Source organism: Macaca thibetana, chromosome 19, assembly GCF_024542745.1.
Source record: "Macaca thibetana thibetana isolate TM-01 chromosome 19, ASM2454274v1, whole genome shotgun sequence".
NCBI classification, from domain to species: domain Eukaryota; kingdom Metazoa; phylum Chordata; class Mammalia; order Primates; family Cercopithecidae; genus Macaca; species Macaca thibetana.
Genome location: NC_065596.1, coordinates 5518814 through 5537782, shown reverse-complemented (window position 1 = coordinate 5537782; position 18969 = coordinate 5518814). Strand labels below are relative to the sequence as shown.

At 49.8% G+C, this 18969-nt stretch overlaps 1 long non-coding RNA gene across 1 annotated transcript in view; it reads right to left on the bottom strand.

Moving 5' to 3' along the window:
* The window catches only part of LOC126942416 (uncharacterized), a 183158-nt gene extending 168691 nt beyond the window's left edge, over nucleotides 1-14467 (bottom strand). Inside the window, exon 1 of the long non-coding RNA XR_007721561.1 lies at nucleotides 14324-14467. This is a non-coding gene — a long non-coding RNA (uncharacterized LOC126942416). The remainder of the gene's footprint in view (nucleotides 1-14323) is intronic.
* Nucleotides 14468-18969: the final 4502 nt, after the last annotated feature.

Here is an 18969-nt window from a genome sequence, read left to right as displayed (position 1 = left end):
TTCAAGCAGTTCTCCTGCCTCAGCCTCCTGAGTAGCTGGTGTGTACCACCATGCCCTACTATTTTTTTGTATTTTTAGTAGAGACGGGGTTTTACCATGTTGGCCAGGCTGGTCTCTAACTCTTGACCTCAAGTGAACCACCCACCTTGGCCCCCCAAAGTGCTGGGATTACAGGTGTGAATCACAGCGCCCGGCCCCCACCTCTTCATATTGTCACATGGGTCTTAGGTTTCCAGGAGGACACATACATTCGGGCAATAGGAGAGACATATCAGACTCTCAGGAAGGACTGAAGGGGTGGGAGTGGGATTCTCTATTCGATGGGACTCTGCAAATTTGAATTGTTCACACAGTATACAGTGATTTCCTTTTATGTGAGGTTTCATTTTTCTTTCTTTTCTTTTCTTTTTTTCTTTTATTTTCTTTCTCGAGCCTTGCTCTGTCTCCCAGGCTGGCGTGCAGTGCTGCAATCTCAGCTCACTGCAACTTCCACCTCCCAGGTTCAAGTGATTCTCCTGCCTCAGCCTCCGGAGTAGCTGGGATTACAGGCACCTGCCACCTCACCCAGCTAATTTTTGTATTTTTAGTAGAGATGGGGTTTCACCATACTGGTCAGGCTGGTCTCAAACTCCTGACCTCAAGTGATCCACCTACCTCGGCCTCCCAAAATGCTGGGATTACAGGTGTGAGCCACCGTACCTGGCCTGAGGTTTCATTTTCTGTGGTGTTGGCTACCTTCGATCAACCTCAATCCAAACATATCAAGTGGAAAATTCCAGAAATAATTCATAAGTTTTCAATTGCCTGCCGTTCTGAGTAGTGTGATGAAATCATCCCTCACCCCGCCCCCTCCCGCCCCGGATGTGAATCATCCCTTTGTTAAGTGTGCCCACGCCATAGACACTACCAGCCCCCTAGTCACTTAGTAATCTTCTCCGTAGACACTACCAGCCCCCTAGTCACTTAGTAATCTTCTGGGTGATCAGATCAATTGTCTCAGTATTACAGTGCTTATGTTTGAGAAATCCTAATTTTATTAATTTTCTATTTTATTATGTTATTGTTGTTAATCTTTTACTGTGTCTCATTGATAAATTAAACTTTATCATAGGTATGTATGTATGCATAGGAAAAAAACAGTGTATACATGTTGGGTATTTTCTGAAGTTTCAGGAATTTACTGGGAATCTTGGAACATACTCCACACAGGTAAGGGGAAGCTACTGTATTATTTTGGTATTCAAAATAAAAGAGGCTGGGCATGGTGGCTCACGTCTATAATCCCAGCACTTTGGGAAGCCAAGGCAGGAGCGATCCCTTGAGCCCAGGAGTTCGAGACCAGCCTAGGTAACATAGCAAGATCCTGCCCTTACAAAAACTTTAAAAGTTAGCCGGGTGTGGTAGCTCGCGCCTGTAGTATCAGCTACTCCAGAAGCTGAGGTAGAGTTGCTTGGGCCCAGGAGGCTACAGTGAATTATGATCATGCCACTGCACTCCAGCCTGGGGGCAGCGTGAAAGCCTGTCTCAAAAAAATAAAACAAAATAGCACACAGAAAAAGTTTTTGAAATTAGCCTAAATAACTTGACAGTTTCATCCATGTCAGGGATCAAGCCTGAACTCTGGATGAATCACGTATCTCTCTCTTTTTTTTTGATGAGAGAGTCTCACTCTGTCGCCCAGGCTGGAGTGCAGTGGCACGATCTTGGCTTGCTGCAACCTGTCTCTTGGCTTCAAGTAATTCTCATGCCTCAGCCTCCCAAGTAGCTGGGATTACAGGCATACGCCACCACGCCTGGCTGATTTTTGTGTTTTTAGTAGAGACGGGGTTTCACCATGTTGGCCAGGCTGTCTTGAGCTCCTGACCTCAGATGATCTGCCCGCCTTGGACTCCCAAAGTGCTGGGATTACAGGTGTGAGCCACCGCCCAGGCCTTGAACTTTAATTTGTCTCCTGTTCTGACCTGCCTCAGGTGGAGCTCTGCTGGGTGGGTGGGGCTAATAGCCTTTCCCATCCTACATGAGCTGTAGCTATGTGTGCATGTGTGCGTGTATATATATATGTGTGTGTGTTTATGTGAGTGTGTATGTGTGTGAGAGAGATGAATGGTTTTTTTTTTTTTTTTTTTTTTTTTTGAGATGGAGTATTGCTCTGTCGCCCAGGCTGGAATGCAGTGGCGCAATCTCAGCTCACTGCAAGCTCCGCCTCCCAGGTTCACGCCATTCTCCTGCCTCAGCCTCCCGAGTAGCTGGGACTGCAGGCGCCCACCACCACACCCGGCTAATTTTTTTGTATTTTTAGTAGAGACGGGGTTTCACCATGTTAGCCAGGATGGTCTCAATCTCCTGACCTCATGATCTGCCCGCCTCGGCCTCCCAAAGTGCTGGGATTACAGGCGTGAGCCACCGCACCCGGCCTCTTTTTTTTTTTTTAGGCGGAGTTTCGCGCTGTCTCCCAGGCTCAAGCGCAATGGAGCAATCTTGCATCACTGAAACCTCTGCCTCCCGGGTTCAAGTGATTCTCTCTCCTCAGCCTCCTGAGTAGCTGGGATTACAGGCACCCGCCACCACGCCCGGTTAATTTTGTATTTTTAGCAGAGACGGGGTTTCACCATGTTGGCCAGGTTGGTCTCGAACTCCTGACCTCAGGTGACCCACCCTCCTCAGCTTCCCAAAGTGCTGGGATTACAGGCGTGAGCCACTGCGCCTGGCCAAGAGATGTATGTTGTATTTTTCTTAAGCAGAGGAAAGAAGTATAAACATTAAATTTAAAAACAAAACTTTTGGCCAAGCGTGTGGTGGCTCAGCCCCGTAATCCCAGCACTTTGGGAGGCTGACGCAGGTGGATTACCCGAGGTGAGGATTCAAGACCAGCCTGCCAACATGGAGAAACCCTGTCTTTACTAAAAATGCAAAAATTAGCTGAGCATGGTGACACATGCCTGTAATTCTAGGTACCCAGGAGGCTGAGGCAGGAGAATCACTTGAACCTGGAAGGTGGAGGTTGCAGTGAGCCAAGGTTGCACCACTGCACTCCAGCCTGGGTGACAAAGGGAGACTCTTATCTCAAAAAAAAATTTTTTTTTTAAAATTATAGGGGTCTCACTGTGTTGTCCAGGCTGTTCTCAAACTCTTGGGTTCAAGCGATACTCTTGCCTTAGCCTCCCAAGTAGCTGGGATTACAGGCATTTGCCACCACAGCCAGCTAATTTTTTATACTTTTAGTAGAGACAGGGTTTCACCATGTTGGCCAGAGTGGTCTTGAACTCCTGACCTCAAGTGATCCACTTGCCTTGGCCTCCCAAAGTGCTGGGATTACAGGCATGAGCCACCATGCCCGGCTGTTTATTATTATTTATTATTATGTTTTTGAAACATGGTTTCACTCTTGTCACCCAGGCTGGAGTGCAATGGCATGATCTTGGCTCACTGCAACCTTTGCCTCCCAAGTTCAAGCAATTCTCCTTCCTCAGCCTCCCTTGTACCCAGGATTACAGGCACACACCACCACGCCTGGCTAATTTTTTTTCACGCCCGGCTAATTTTTGTATTTTTAGTAGAGACGGGGTTTCACCATGTTGCCCAGGCTGGTTTCAAACTCCTGACCTCAAGTGATCCGCCTGTATCAGCCTCCCAAAGTGTTGGGATTACAGGCGTGAGCCATGGCGCCCGGCCGAGAGGTATACTTTCTGTTTATTTTTTCTCTCTGCTTATCTTGTTGGCTGTTTCTTCTCCAATACAGTCACATTTCTTGGATAAGAACAAAAATATAATAAGACCGTTTTGAAAATGCAGGCAAAGAAACGCCGGAAGGCGGTCAGGAACATGCCAACGGAGATTATCTCTGCGAGCTGAGCGATTAAGGGAGGGGTTGCAGGGTTTTTATTTGTTTTCTTTTCTGCTTCTTTGTTTCTCCATCAGGAAATTGGCCAACATGTTTTTAATTAGGGGAAATGACAATTACCCCCGGGTGCACTTTTTGGCAGGACCTGGCGTTGATCATGGGTCTTGGGGCCCCCTGGGCAGTCTGAGCTCCTGAGGGGCAGTTCCTCTGGTCATCTGCAGAGGCCCCGGGTGCAGGCAGGGGAGCCCCAGCTCTTATACTGCATTACCTCAGAGACTCCAGCACCACAATTTTTTTTTTTTTTTTTTGAGACAGGAAATTGCTCTGTCGCCCAGGCTGGAGTGCAATGGCACAAGCATAGCTCACTGCAACCTCGACCCCCAGGGCTCAAGTGATCCCCAGCTACCTCAGCCTCCTGAGTGGCTGGGGCCACAGGATGCACCAACACCCACGGCTAAATTTTGCATTTTTTTTGTAGAGACGGAGATCTCGCCATGTTGCCCCGGCTGGTCTTGGACTCCTGGGCTAAAGCGACTGGCCCACCTTGGCCTCCCAAAGTACTGGGGTTACAGGTGTTAGCCACCACACCCAGCCGTGGGCTTCATTCTCTCTGAGGCTCTGTGAATAGAGTTTAGACTGTCCTCCCCGCAGCACTGGGGTAAGATAATGCAGGAAAGGGCTGGTCCCACTGGCCTAGAAGCAGATAAGAGCACACTCCACCTACAGCCAAAAGTTAAAATCCAAAATCCGGAACCTTCCTGAGCCACCGTTTCTGTCTTTGGTGCTGGCATGGCACTGGCATGCAGTGGGTACCATATTATTGCTCTCCAGAGGCATGGCAGGTCTTACCACTGTGGCATCAGGACCCCAGGTTTCTCTAGCCCGGGTACTGTGGCTCTTGAGTAAGGCATCTTGCAGGATTTTTTTTTTTTTTTTTTTTTTGAGATGGAGTTTCACTCTTGTTACCCAGGCTGGAGTGCAATGGCACGATCTTGGCTCATTGCAACCTCTGCCTCCCAGGTTCAAGCAATTCTCCTGCCTCAGCCTCCCTAGTAGCTGGGATTACAGGCATGTGCCACCATGCCTGGCTAATTTTGTATTTTTAGTAGGGACGGAGTTTCTCCATGTTGGTCAGGCTGGTCTCAAACTCCCAACCTCAGGTGATCCGCCCGCTTTGGCCTCCCAAAGTGCTGGGATTACAGGCATGAGCCACCGTGCCTGGCCTTTTTTTTTTTTTTTTTTTTTAAAACAGAGTCTCTCTGTCACCCAGGCTGGAGTGTAGTGCCACGATCTTGGCTCACTGCAACCTCCACCTCCCAGGTTGAAGAGATTCTTGTGCCTCAGTCTCAAGAGTAGCTGGGTCTATAGGCATGTGCCACCATGCCCGGCTAATTTTTTTTTTTTTTTTGAGACAGTCTTGCTCCGTCACCAGGCTGGGGTGCAGTGGCACAATCTCGGCTCACTGCAAGCTGCGCCTCCCGGGTTCATGCCATTCTCCTGCCTTAGCCTCCCGAGTAGCTGGGACTACAGGCACCCACCACCACGCCTGTCTAATTTTCTTGTATTTTTAGTAGAGATAGGGTTTCACGATGTTGGCCAGGATGGTCTCAATCTCCTGACCTCGTGATCTGCCTGCCTCAGCATCCCAAAGTGCTGGGATTACAGGCGTGAGCCACCGCGCCCAGCCGTTTTTTTGTTTTGTTTTGTTTTTTTGAGATGGAGTTTCACTCCTGTTGCCCAGGCTGGAGTACAATGGCATGATCTCGGTTCACTACAACCTCTGCTTCCTGGGTTCAAGCGATTCTCCTGCCTCAGCCTCCTGACTAGCTGGGATTACAGGCGCCTGCCCCCATGCCAGGCTAATTTTCGTATTTTTAGTAGAGACGGGGTTTTACTATGTTGGCCAGGCTAGTTTCTAACTCCTGACCTCAGGTGATCCACCTGCCTCAGCCTCCCAACGTACTGGGATTACAAGCATGAGCCACTGCACCCAGCCAATTTTTGCATTTTTAGCAGAGACAGGAGTTTCACCATGTTGGCCAGGCTGGTCTCAAACTCCTGACCACAAGTGATCCGTCCACTTCGGCCTTCTAAAGTGCTTGGATTATAGGTGTGAGCCACCACACCTGACCTGGAGAATGTATCTTTTATTTTTCTTTTTTTTAGATGGAGTCTCGCTCTGTCGCCCAGGCTGGAGTGCTATGGCATGATCTTGGCTCACTGCAACCTCTGACTCCCTGGTTCAAGTGATTCTCCTGCCTCAGCCTCCCGTGTAGCTGGGATTACAGGCGTGTGCCACCACGGCCCAGCTAATTTTTGCATTTTTAGTAGAGATGGGGTTTCACCATGTTGGCCAGGATGGTCTCAATCTCTTGACCTTGTGATCCGCCTGCCTCCTGAAGGGCTGGGATTACAGGCGTGAGCCACCGCGCCCGGCCGAATATTTCTTATACCAGGAAAAGTTGGAAGCAGCAGCCCTCAAATCCAACCTGAGAGGCCTGGTTAAATTAGTGTCTGGGCCGGGTGTGGTAGCTCATGCCTATAATCCCAGCACTTTGGGAGGCCAAGGCGGGAGGATTGCTTGAGCCTAGGAGTTTGAGACCAGCCTGGGTGACATAGGGAGCCCCTATGTCTACAAACAATAAAAATTTAAAAATTAGCCAGGCATGTGGCATGAACCCACATTCATGCTTATGGTCACAGCTACTTGGGAGGCTGAGGTAGGAGGATTGGTTGAACCCTGGAGGTTGAGGTTGCAATGAGCCATGGTTGCACCACTGCACTCCAGCCTGGGTGACAGAGCAAGGCCCTATCTGAAAAAAAAAAAAAAAAAAAAAAAAAAAAAAAAGGCCGGGCGCGGTGGCTCAAGCCTGTAATCCCAGCACTTTGGGAGGCCGAGACGGGCGGATCACGAGGTCAGGAGATCGAGACCATCCTGGCTAACACAGTGAAACCCCGTCTCTACTAAAAAATACAAAAAAATAGCCGGGCGAGGTGGCGGGCGTCTGTAGTCCCAGCTACTCGGGAGGCTGAGGCAGGAGAATGGCGTAAACCAGGGAGGCGGAGCTTGCAGTGAGCTGAGATCCGGCCATTGCACTCCAGCCCAGGTGACAGCGTGAGACTCCATCTCAAAAAAAAAAAAAAAAGATTAGTGTCTTCATGACACACCATGATGTGGCCAGGGAAGGGATGTGAAGGAAACTGCATGCAGGTAGGAGACCACATACACGGCAGCAACTCCACTTCTGTGAATGTATCCAACAGAAATGGGACCTTCATTCAGCCAGGCGCAGTGGCTCACACCTGTAATCCCAGCACTGTGGAAGGCCGAGGCGGGCAGATCACTTGAGGTCAGGAGTTCGAGAACAGCCTGGCCAACATGGCCAGACCCTGTCTCTACCAAAAATACAAAAAATTATCCGGGCGTGGTGGCACATGCCTGTAATCCCAGATACTCAGGAGGCTGAGGCAGGAGAACTGCTTGAACTTCGGAGGTGGAGGTTGCAATGAGCCAAGATTGTGCTACTGCACTCCAGCCTGGGCAACAGAGCAAGACTCCGTCTCAAAAAAAAAAAAAAAAAAAAAAAAAGCTTGTCGCAGTGGCTCACACCTGTAATTCCAGCACTTTGGGAGGTCGAGGCAGGCAGATCACCTGAGGTTGGGAGTTTGAGACCAGCCTGACCAACATGGAGAAACCCCATCTCTACTAAAAATACAAAATTAGCCATGGTGGCGCATGCCTGTAATCCCAGCTACTTGGGAGGCTGAGGCAGGAGAGTCGCTTGAACCCAGGAGGTGGAGGTTGCAGTGAGCCGAGATCGTGCTACTGCACTCCAGCCTGGTGACAGAGCAAGACTCCATCTCAAAAAAAAAAAAAAAAAAAAAAAAAAAAAACGTTCTCAAGAGGAAATAAATTCTCCATGACAGGGCTCAACGGTTCTCCTTCACTGATGTGAGGTTTTAATGCTTTTCCACATGCCTTGGGGAGAGTTGTCAAATCTTAACAAATCAGAGAAGAATTATAACTCCTAGAACAATGTCAAAGGCATTTGGAGGGTGGAAGCTGCAAAAATTGAGCCCCATTTGCAAATGGGACGGACGGATGAAAGATGTACATTCTCAAGTCTGTGTAGAAACGTATTATAAGCCAGACACGGTGGCTCATGCCTATAATCCCAGCACTTTGGGAGGCCAAGGTGGGTGAATCACCTGAGGTGAGGAGTTTAAGACCAATCTGGTAGGCCGGGCGTGGTGGCTCAAGCCTGTAATCCCAGCACTTTGGGAGGCCGAGACGGGTGGATCACGAGGTCAGGAGATCGAGACCATCCTGGCTAACACAGTGAAACCCCGTCTCTACTAAAAATACAAAAAACTAGCCGCACGAGGTGGCGGGCGCCTGTAGTCCCAGCTACTCGGGAGGCTGAGGCAGGAGAATGGCGTAAACCCGGGAGGCAGAGCTTGCAGTGAGCTGAGATCCGGCCACTGTACTCCAGCCTGGGTGACAGAGCGAGACTCTGTCTCAAAAAAAAAAAAAAAAAAAAAAAAAAAAGACCAATCTGGCCAACATGGTGAAACCCCAACTCTACTGAAAATACAAAAATTAGTGGGTGTGGTGGCTGGTGCCTATAATCTCAGTTACTTGGGAAGGTAAGGCAGGAGAATTGCTTGAACCCAGGAGGCAGAGGTTGCGGTGAGCCAAGATCGCGCCACTGCACTCGAGCCTGGGTGACAGCAGAGCGAGACTACATCTCAAAAGAAATAATGCTGAGGTGTGTACCAATATTAAAATAAATTATGACCGTTATGGTCAGCCCTTCATAGGTGATGCCAGGGCCTCCCAAGAGCCCCCAGCCTTGGGGAGACAGAGCTAGACACGGACACCCCCAGAGGGGACTGAGGACTCTGTCTTAGTCTGGGGTGTCCAATTTTTGACTTCCCTGGGCCACATTGGGAGAAGAAGAATTGACTTGGGCCACACATAAAATTCACTAACACTAATGATAGCTGATGAGCTAAAACAGAAAATATTGCAAAAAAAAAAAACATAATTTTTTTGTTTTTTGTTTTGAGACGGAGTGTCACTCTGTCGCCCAGGCTGGAGTGCAGTGGCATGATCTCGGCTCACTGAAACCTCTGCCTCCCAGGTTCAAGCAATTCTCCCATCTCAGCCTCCCGAGTAGCTGGGACTACAGGCACCTGCCACCACGCCTGGCTAATTTTTGTATTTTTTAGTAGAGATGGGGTTTTACTTTGTTGATTAGGCTGGTCTCAAACTCCTGACCTCAGGTGATCCACCTGCCTTGGCCTCACAAAGTGCTGGGATTACAGGCGTGAGCCACTGCGCCCAGCCCGTTTTGTTTTGTTGTATTCCTATTTTATTTCTTCATCATTCAGCTTGAAAAAATATCTCATAATATTTTAATAAAGTTTACAAATTTGTGTTGGACTGCATTTAAAGCTGTCCTGGGCTGCATGTGGCCCATGGACCATGGGTTGGACAAGCTTGGTCTAAGCGATAGGGAGGGGTTTCTGGAGGAGGGGCCATTTGAAGGGGTTTTGAAGGATGAATAGAAGTTCACCAAACACAAAGGTGGGAGAAGAGCAATTCAGGCAAGAGAACAACTTACATTTGGAAAAGAATCAGCAATGAGACATGAGATAAGGCCTGCTCTGAAGGGCTCTGGACAATGGGCAGAGGGGCTGGAATATTCTTGGAGCCATGGAGAGTGTGAGAGCAGGGAAGGCTCATAGCTACAGTTGTGTGTAAAAGGATTCCTGACCAGACCGGGCGTGGTGGCTCACATCTGTAATCCCAGCACTTTGGGAGGCTGAGGCAGGTGGATCATGAGGTCAGGAGTTCAAGACCAGCCTGGCCAAGATGGCGAAACCCTGTATCTACTAAAAAGACAAAAATTAGCTGGGTAAATTAGCTGGGTGTGGTGGTGGGCGCTTGTAATCCCAGCTACTCAGGAGGCTGAGGCAGATAATTGCTTGAACCTGGGAGGCAGAGGTTACAGTGAACCGAGATCCTGCCACTGCACTCCAGCCTGGGCGACAGAGCGTGACTCCAACTCAAAAAAAAAAAAAAAAAAAAAAAAAAAAAAAAAAAGGGCCAGGCGTGGTGGCTTCAGCCTGTAATCCCAGCACTTTGGGAGGCTGAGACGGGCGGATCACAAGGTCAGGAGATCGAGACCATCCTGGCTAACATGGTGAAACCCCGTCTCTACTAAAAAATACAAAAAACTAGCTGGGCAAGGTGGCGGGTGCCTGTAGTCCCAGCTACTCAGGAGGCTGAGTTGGGAGAATGACATAGACCCGGGAGGCGGAGCTTGCAGTGAGCTGAGATTCGGCCACTGCACTCCAGCCTGGGAGACAGAGCGAGACTCTGTCTCAAAAAATAAATAAATAAATAAATAAATAAATAAATAAATAAAAATAAATACAACAATTAGCCAGGTGTGGTGGCGGGTGCCTGTAGTCCCAGTTACTTGGGAGGCTGAGGCAGGGGAATTGCTTGAACCCGGGAGTCGGAGGTTGCAGTGAGCCGAGATCACGCCACTGCACTCCAGCCTGGTGACAGATCAAGACTCTATCTCAAAAAAAAAAAAAAAAAAAAAAAAAAAAAAAAAAGATTCCTCTGAGCTTTGGGAGGACAAGGTGGAGGATTGCTTGAGTCCAGGAATTTAAGGATACAGTGAGCTGTGATGGGGTCAATGCATTTTCAGCCTGGTTGACAGAGTGAGACCCTGTCTCAAAAAAAAAAAAAGTTTCAAATCCTGGTTGTCAAAACAGGTGATGTCATATAGACTCAGGAAGGTGGAGAGAACTTCCTGGAGGAAATCGCAGTTAAGCCGAGTCCTGGGGAACAAGGAAGACTGGGTAATGGGGAAAATGGCAGGAAAAGCATTCTAGGGAGAGAGAACCATCAGTGCAAAGGCCCTGGGGTAGGAAGGAACTTGGTGTGTTTGGGGAACAGGAATATGGAGCCCCTGTTCCTTGCCACGTTGTCTGCCAGAGAAAGGGGATGGGGTTTCCACTGGGAGCAGGGAGAGGAGGCAACTGTTGCCACTTAGCATCCTTCAGATGGTTGCACAGGTGGCGAGAGACATCGATGCCGAAGACCTACAGGGTCAGCTCATTTGATTTTCGGCAACCTAAGGAGGCTGTTCTGGATTGCGGTTGGGAGAGAACAGAGGTGTGCACATGGCGCTTGTCTCCCTTGGCTCACTGCTTGGTGTTATGGTTTAGGAATTCACACTGCAGGCCGGGCGTGGTGGCTCAAGCCTGTAATCCCAGCACTTTGGGAGGCCGAGACGGGCGGATCACTGGGTCAGGAGATCGAGACTATCCTGGCTAACACGGTGAAACCCCGTCTCTACTAAAAAATACAAAAAACTAGCCGGGCAAGGTGGCGGGTGCCTATAGCCCCAGCTACTCGGGAGGCTGAGGCAGGAGAATGGCGTGAACCTGGGAGGCGGAACTTGCAGTGAGCTGAGATCCGGCCACTGCACTCCAGCCTGGGGGACAGAGCGAGACTCCGTCTCAAAAAAAAAAAAAAAAAAAAAAAAAAAAAGGAATTCACACTGCTACCTCCCAGGCTGACCCACTCTGCCCCAGGAAGCTTTTGAATCCACCCCACCCCCTTCCCTATGCCCTTGGCCCAGGCCTTGCCATTTCTTGCCTGGACAGGTGTCCTGACCCCCACCACCTGCCACCTGATGGACCCACAACAGCCAATGGCAACTCTTGCAAAGGTTCGTGAATGTAACTATACTCCTCTCTTGCTCTAACGCCTACTTTGGCTCCCTATTGCCCCGGAACAAAATGAAGCTCCATCTCTGGCCTTGGAGCTCTTGCCCCTGCTGGCGTCTCTACTGTTCTGCCACAAGTACCCGCCGTGTCTGCCCTATTCACCCGCCTTCTGGCTCCCAGACCTTTGTACCTGTTGTTCCCTCTGCTCCAGTGAAACTGATCAACACTTCTCTGTGTTTTCTCACTTGGGGTAGGACACATCACAGGAGGCTTCTCAGAAGAGGCAGCGTTTTAGCAGGTGCGATGGTAGGTGGACAGGGAAGCATACAGTGATGGCTAAAATTTATGCATCAATTTGACCAGCCTATGGGGCCCAGTTGTTTGGTCAAATACTAGTCTAGATGTTGCTGCAAAGGTGTTTTTAAATTTTTTTAGAGATGGCATCTCACTCAAGATGGAGTGCAGTAGTACAATCATAGCTCACTGTAACCTTGACCTCCTGGGCTCAAGTGATCCTCTTGCCTCAGTCTCCCAAGTAGCTGGGACTACAGGAACACACTGCCACACCTGGCTAACTTTATTTATTTATTTATTTATTTAGAAACAGAGCCTCGTTCTGTTGCCCAGGGACATGATCTCCGCTCACTACAACCTCTGCCTCCTAGGTTCAAGCGATTCTCTTGCCTCAGCCCCCTGAATAGCTGGGACTATAGGCATGCACCATCGCACCCGGCTAATTTTTGTATTTTGAATAGAAATGGGTTTTCGCCATGTTGGCCAGGCTGGTCTCGAACTCCTGACTTCAAGTGATCTGCCCACCTCAACCTCCCAAAGTGCTGGTATTATAGGCATGAGCCACCATGCTGAGCCTATGTTTTGTAGAGATGGGGTCTCACTATGTACTCCAGGCTGGTCTCGAATTCCTGGGTTCATATGATCCTTCCATCTCCCAAAGTGTTGGAACTACAGGCGTGAACCACCATACTCAGTTAATTTTTTTTTTTTTTTTTAAATTTTGAGACTGAGTCTCACTCTGTTGCCCAGGCTAGAGGGCAGTGGCGTGATCTCAACTCACTGCAACGCACCCTGGGTTGAAGCCATTCTAGTGCCTCAGCCTCCCAAGTAGCTGGGACTACAGGCACGTGCCACCACACCCGGCTAATTTCTTTTTCTTTTTTTTTTTTCCTTTTTTTTTTTAAGACAGAGTCTCGCTCTGTAGTCCGGGCTGGAGTGCAGTGGCACAATCTCGGCTCACTGCAAGCTCCGCCTCCCAGGTTCACACCATTCTCCTGCCTCAGCCTCTTGAGCAGCTGGGTCCACAGGCGCCACGCCCAGCTAATTTTTTGTATTTTTAGTAGAGACAGGGTTTCACTGTGTTAGCTAGGATGGTCTTGATCTCCTGACCTTGTGATCTGTCTCAGCCTCCCAAAGTGCTGGGACTAGCCACCACGCCTGACCTCTTTTTTTTTTTTTTTTGAGATGAACTCTTACTCTTGTTTCCCAGGCTGGAGTGCGGTGGCATGATCTTGGCTCACTGCAACCTCCGCCTCGTGGGTTCAAGCGATTCTCCTGCCTCAGCCTCCTAAGTAGCTGGGACTACAGGTGCGTGCCACTGTGCCTGGCTAATTTTTTGTATTTTCAGTAGAGATGGGGTTTCACTGTGTTAACCAGGATGGTCTTGATCTCCTGAGCTCCTGATCCTCCCGCCTTGGCCTCCCAAATGTTGGGGTTACAGGCATAAGCCACTGCACCCAGCCGATGCTTCTTTTTTTTTTTTTTTTTTTTTTTTTTTTTTTTTTTGAGACGGAGTCTCGCTCTGTCACCCAGGCTGGAGTGCAGTGGCCGGATCTCAGCTCACTGCAAGCTCCGCCTCCCGGGTTTACGCCATTCTCCGGCCTCAGCCTCCCGAGTAGCTGGGACTACAGGCGCCCGCCACCTCGCCCGGCTAGTTTTTTGTATTTCTTAATAGAGACGGGGTTTCACCGTGTTAGCCAGGATGGTCTCGATCTCCTGACCTCGTGATCCGCCCGTCTCGGCCTCCCAAAGTGCTGGGATTACAGGCTTGAGCCACTGTGCCCGGCCCAGCCGATGCTTCTTATCTAATCAGTTGAAGTCCTTCAGAGAGCAAAAACAGCTTCTAGAGGGAAAAAGGAATTCATAAGCTTGCAACAAAGAAACCCTCCCTATTACCAACCTGCTAGAGTGCCCTATGAATTTTGGGTTTAAAATCCCCCACGATTGCATGAGCCAATTCCTTAAAATACATCTTTTTTTTTTTTTTTTTTTTTTTTTTTTTTTTTAGAGAAAGACAAGATCTCTGCCACCCAGGCTGAAGTGCAGTGGTGGGATCATGGCTCACTGCAGCCTGGACCTCCTGGGCTCAAACAATCCACCCACCTCAGCCCCTGGAGTGGCTGGAGTCACAGGCACACACCACCACGCCCAAGCTTTTTCTAAACTTTTTCATAAACATGGGATCTTAAACTATCCGGCTCAAGGGATCTTTCCATGTCAGCCTCCCAAAGTGCTAGGATTCCAGCCATAAACCACCATGCCCAGACTTAAAATGAATCTTTTTTTTTTTTTTTTTTTTTGAGACCGAGTCTCGCTCTGTCGCCCAGGCTGGAGTGCAGTGGCGCGATCTCAGCTCACTGCAAGCTCCGGCTCCCGGGTTTACACCATTCTCCTGCCTCAGCCTCTCGAGTAGCTGGGACTACAGGCGCCCGCCACCTCGCCCGGCTAGTTTTTTGTATTTTTTAGTAGAGACGGGGCTTCACCGTGTTAGCCAGGATGGTCTCGATCTCCTGACCTCGTGATCCGCCCATCTCGGCCTCCCAAAGTGCTGGGATTACAGGCTTGAGCCACCGCGCCCAGCCAAAAATGAATCTTAAATTTTTTTTTTTTTTTTTAGAGAAAATCTCTATATATGTAATATGTATATTTCCTGTTGGTTCTGTTTCTCTTGTAAGCCCTTACTGATGCAGGCACCCGGAGACCCGGTGATGGGAAGGAGGCAGGGCTCGCTTTCCAGTATATACTCAGGGAGTTTCTTTTTTTTCTTTTTTTGAGACAGAGTTTTGCTCTGTCGCCCAAGCTGGAGCGCAGTGTATGATCTCGGCTCACTGCAAGCTCCGTCTCCCGGGCTCAAGCGATTCTCCTGCCTCAGCCTCCTGAGTAGCTGGGATTACAGGCGCCTGACACCATGGCTGGCTCATTTTTGTATTTTTAGTAGAGACAGGGTTTTACCATATTGGCCAAGCTGGTCTTGAACTCCCAGTCTCAAGTGATCTGCCCGCCTCGGCCTCCCAGAGTGCTGGGATTACAGGCGTGAGTTGCTGTGCCCAGCCACTCAGGGAATTTCTGAGATAGGGACAGCTTCCGGTGGCAGGACCTCAGCTGATTGCCTTGGCCTTTGTCCGCTGAACCCAGGCCAGCTTCCTAGCCTCGGACGCCGCCCAAGACACCTGCAGACCTAGGACACACATTAGAGGCCTTGGGTTTCATGGTCCTGGGCAGGGCCAGGTCTGAGGTACTGACCAAGCCTGCTACCCTCGACCAAAATAAACTGAGGGCAGGACGCTGCTTGATCAGCCATCCATAGAACCCCACAGCCTGGGCCGGGTCACAGATCTGCTTTGGCTGGCCTGTGGACAGGGACATCCTCAGTCACAAAAAGCCTGAGAGGCAGACACATTGGATTTGAAGACCAAAAATGGCCCCTTCTGGCTGGACGCAGTGGCTCACGCCTGTAATCCCAGCACTTTGGGAGGCTGAGGCAGGCAGATCACTTGAGGTTGGGAGTTTGAGACCAGCCTGGCCAACATGGTGAAACCTCATCTCTACTAAAAATACAAAAATTAGCTGGGCTTGGTGGCATGTGCCTGTAGTCCCAGTTACTCGGGAGGCTGAGGCCGAAGAGTCACTTGAGGCTGCGGTTGCAGTGAGTCGAGATCGCACCACTGCACTTCAGCTTGGGTGACAGAGCAAGACTATGTCTCAAAAAAAAAAAAAGGCCCCCTTCGGAGATGTGGGAGTTGGGGGTGGGGGCAGATTTCAAAGCCTGGGGGATTCGATTTGTGGTCTGTGCAACCCAGCTGACTATGTGGCTGAAGTTTAACAAGTTTCTTTCTTTCTTTCTTTCTTTCTTTTTTTCTTTGAGACGGAGTCTCGCTCTGTCGCCCAGGCTGGAGTGCAATGGCCGGATCTCAGCTCACTGCAAGCTCCACCTCCCGGGTTCACGCCATTCTCCTGCCTCAGCCTCCCGAGTAGCTGGGACTACAGGCGCCCGCCATCTCGCCCGGCTAGTTTTTTGTATTTTTTTTAGTAGAGACGGGGTTTCACCGTGTTAGCCAGGATGGTCTCAATCTCCTGACCTCGTGATCTGCCCGTCTCGGCCTCCCAAAGTGCTAGGATTACAGGCTTGAGCCACCGCGCCCGGCCAGTTTAACAAGTTTCACAATAACCATTAGACATTGACTGACACTGCCAGGGAAGTGCTTCAGAGATGGGGAGAACCACGTCCACACAAACACCTGTCCAAGCGTGTCCACAGCAGCTCTAGTCGCGGTTGGCAGAAAGTGGAAACCTCCCCATGCCCATCAGCTGGTGCATGGATAACAGAGTGTGTTCCAGCTGGTGCATGGATCCACACAGTGGGATATGATTCAACCATGGAAAAGAAGGAAGCAGGCTGGGCACGGTGGCTCAAGTCTGTAATCCCAGCACTTTGGGAGGCCGAGGTGGGCGGATCACGAGGTCAGGAGATCGAGACCAGTCTGACTAACACGGTGAAACCCCATCTCTACTAAAAATACAAAAAAAAAAAAAAAAAAAATTGCTGGGCATGGTGGCGGGCGCCTGTAGTCCCAGCTACTCAGGAGGCTGAGGCAGGAGAATAGCATGAACCCAGGAGGTGGAGCTTGCAGTGAGCTGAGATCGTGCCACTGCACTCCAGCCTGGGTGACAGAGCAAGACTCTGTCTCAAAAAAAAAAAAAAAAAAAAAAAAAAAAGAAGGAAGCACTGATCCATGCTATGGCGTGAATGAACCCCCAAAGCACGATGCTGAGTGAGAGAAGCCAGACACACAAGGCCACACAGTGTGAGATTCCATTGATCTGAAATGCCTAGAACAGGCAAATCCACAGACAGGAAGCAAACTGGTGGTTGCCAGGGGCTGGGGGATGGGAATGGGGAGTGACTGCTGATGGAGACAAGGTTTCTTTTTGTAGTGATACCAATGACCCTGGGTGGCTGGGTGTGGTGGCTCACACCTGTAATCCCAGCACTTTGGGAGGCCGAGGGGGACTGATCACTTGAAGTCGGGAGTTCAAGACCAGCCTAGGCAACATGGCAAAACCCCATCTATGCTAAAAATGCAAAAATTGTCTTGGCATGGTGGCACGCGCACATAGTCCCAGCTACTTGGGAGGCTGAGGCAGGAGGATCACTTGAACCCGGGAGGTGGAGGTTGCAGTGAGCCAAGATGGTGCCACTGCACTCCAGCCTGGGCAACAGAGTAAGACCCTGTCTCAAAAACAAACAAAAAAAAACAAACAATTTATCATCATTATTATAATTTAAATGGCATCTCAAGCGACAGAATGAGACTTTATCTCAAAAAAAAAAGGCCTGGGCAACATAGCAAGACCCTGTCTCTGCAAAAATATAAATAAAATTAGCCAGGTGTGCTGGATACACCTGTAGTTCTAGCTATTCAGGAGGCTGAGGTGGGATCGTTTGAGCCCAGGAGGTGGAGGCTGCCGTGAGCTATCGTTGCACCACTGCATTCCAGCCTGGGTGATAGAGTGAGATCCCACCTAGACCACATTTATTGAGTATCCACTGTGTGCCAGGCACTGAGCTGGGTGCTAGAACAGAGCCCAGAGTGGGAGAAACAGCTATAAACAGATGATCATAGTGCCAGGGGAATGCTTCTTTTTTTTTTGAGATGGAGTCTCACTCTGTCGCCCAGGCTGGAGTACAGTGACTCGATCTCAGCTCACTGCAAGCTCCGCCTCCCAGGTTCATGCCATTCTCCTGCCTCAGCCTCCATTTTTCCTGGGTTTTTTGTTTTTTTTGTTTTTTGTTTTTTTTTTTTTTTTTGAGATAGAGTCTTGCTCTGTCACCCAGGCTGGAGTGCAGTGGCATGATCTCGGCTTACTGCAACCTCCGCCTCTCGGGTTCAAGTGATTCTCCTGCCTCAGCATCCCGAGTAGCTGGGATGACAGGCGCGTGCCACCATGCCTGGCTAATTTTTATGTTTTTAGTACAGATAGGGTTTCACCATGTTGGTCAGGCTAGTCTCAAACTCCTGACCTCGTGATCTGCCCACTTTGGCCTCCCAAAGTGCTGGGATTACAGGCGTGAGCCACCGCGCCCAGCCTGGATGCTTCTCTTATAGCACAGAGAGGGGAGAGAGATGTAGCATTTTATGAACCTTTGAAGAATGGAGGAGGGTGTGTGTGTGTTGGGTTTTGAGGGATGCATATGAGTTTGCCAAGTTGAAGGTGGGGGCTGACCATGAACTGGACTTTACGGAATTTAATCAACATAATAAAATAACTCTAATTTTCTTTTTTTTTTTTTTTTTTTTTTTTTTTTTTTTGAGACGGAGTCTCGCTCTGTCGCCCAGCCCAGGCTGGAGTGCAGTGGCGCGATCTCGGCTCACTGCAAGCTCCGCCTCCCGGGTTCACGCCATTCTCCTGCCTCAGCCTCCTGAGTAGCTGGGACTACAGGCGCCCACAACCGCGCCCGGCTAATTTTTTGTATTTTTAGTAGAGACGGGGTTTCACCGTGGTCTCGATCTCCTGACCTTGTGATCCGCCCGCCTCGGCCTCCCAAAGTGCTGGGATTACAGGCGTGAGCCACTGCGCCCGGCCCTTTTTTTTTTTTTGAGACGGAGTCTCGCTTTGTCGCCCAGGCTGGAGTGCAGTGGTCGGATCTCAGCTCACTGCAAGCTCCGCCTCCCGGGTTTACGCCATTCTCCTGCCTCAGCCTCCCGAGTAGCTGGGACTACAGGTGCCCACCACCTCGCCCGGCTAGTTTTTTGTATTTTTAGTAGAGACGGGGTTTCACCATATTAGCCAGGATGGTCTCGATCTCCTGACCTCGTGATCCGCCCGTCTCGGCCTCCCAAAGTGCTGGGATTACAGGCTTGAGCCACCGCGCCCGGCCTAATAACTCTAATTTTCTTTTTTTTTTTTTTTTTTTTTTTTTTTTTTTTTTTTTTTTTTTTTTTTTTTTTTTTTTTTTTTGAGACGGAGTCTCGCTCTGTCACCCAGGCTGGAGTGCGGTGGCCGGATCTCAGCTCACTGCAAGCTCCGCCTCCCGGGTTCACGCCATTCTCCTGCCTCAGCCTCCCAAGTAGCTGGGACTA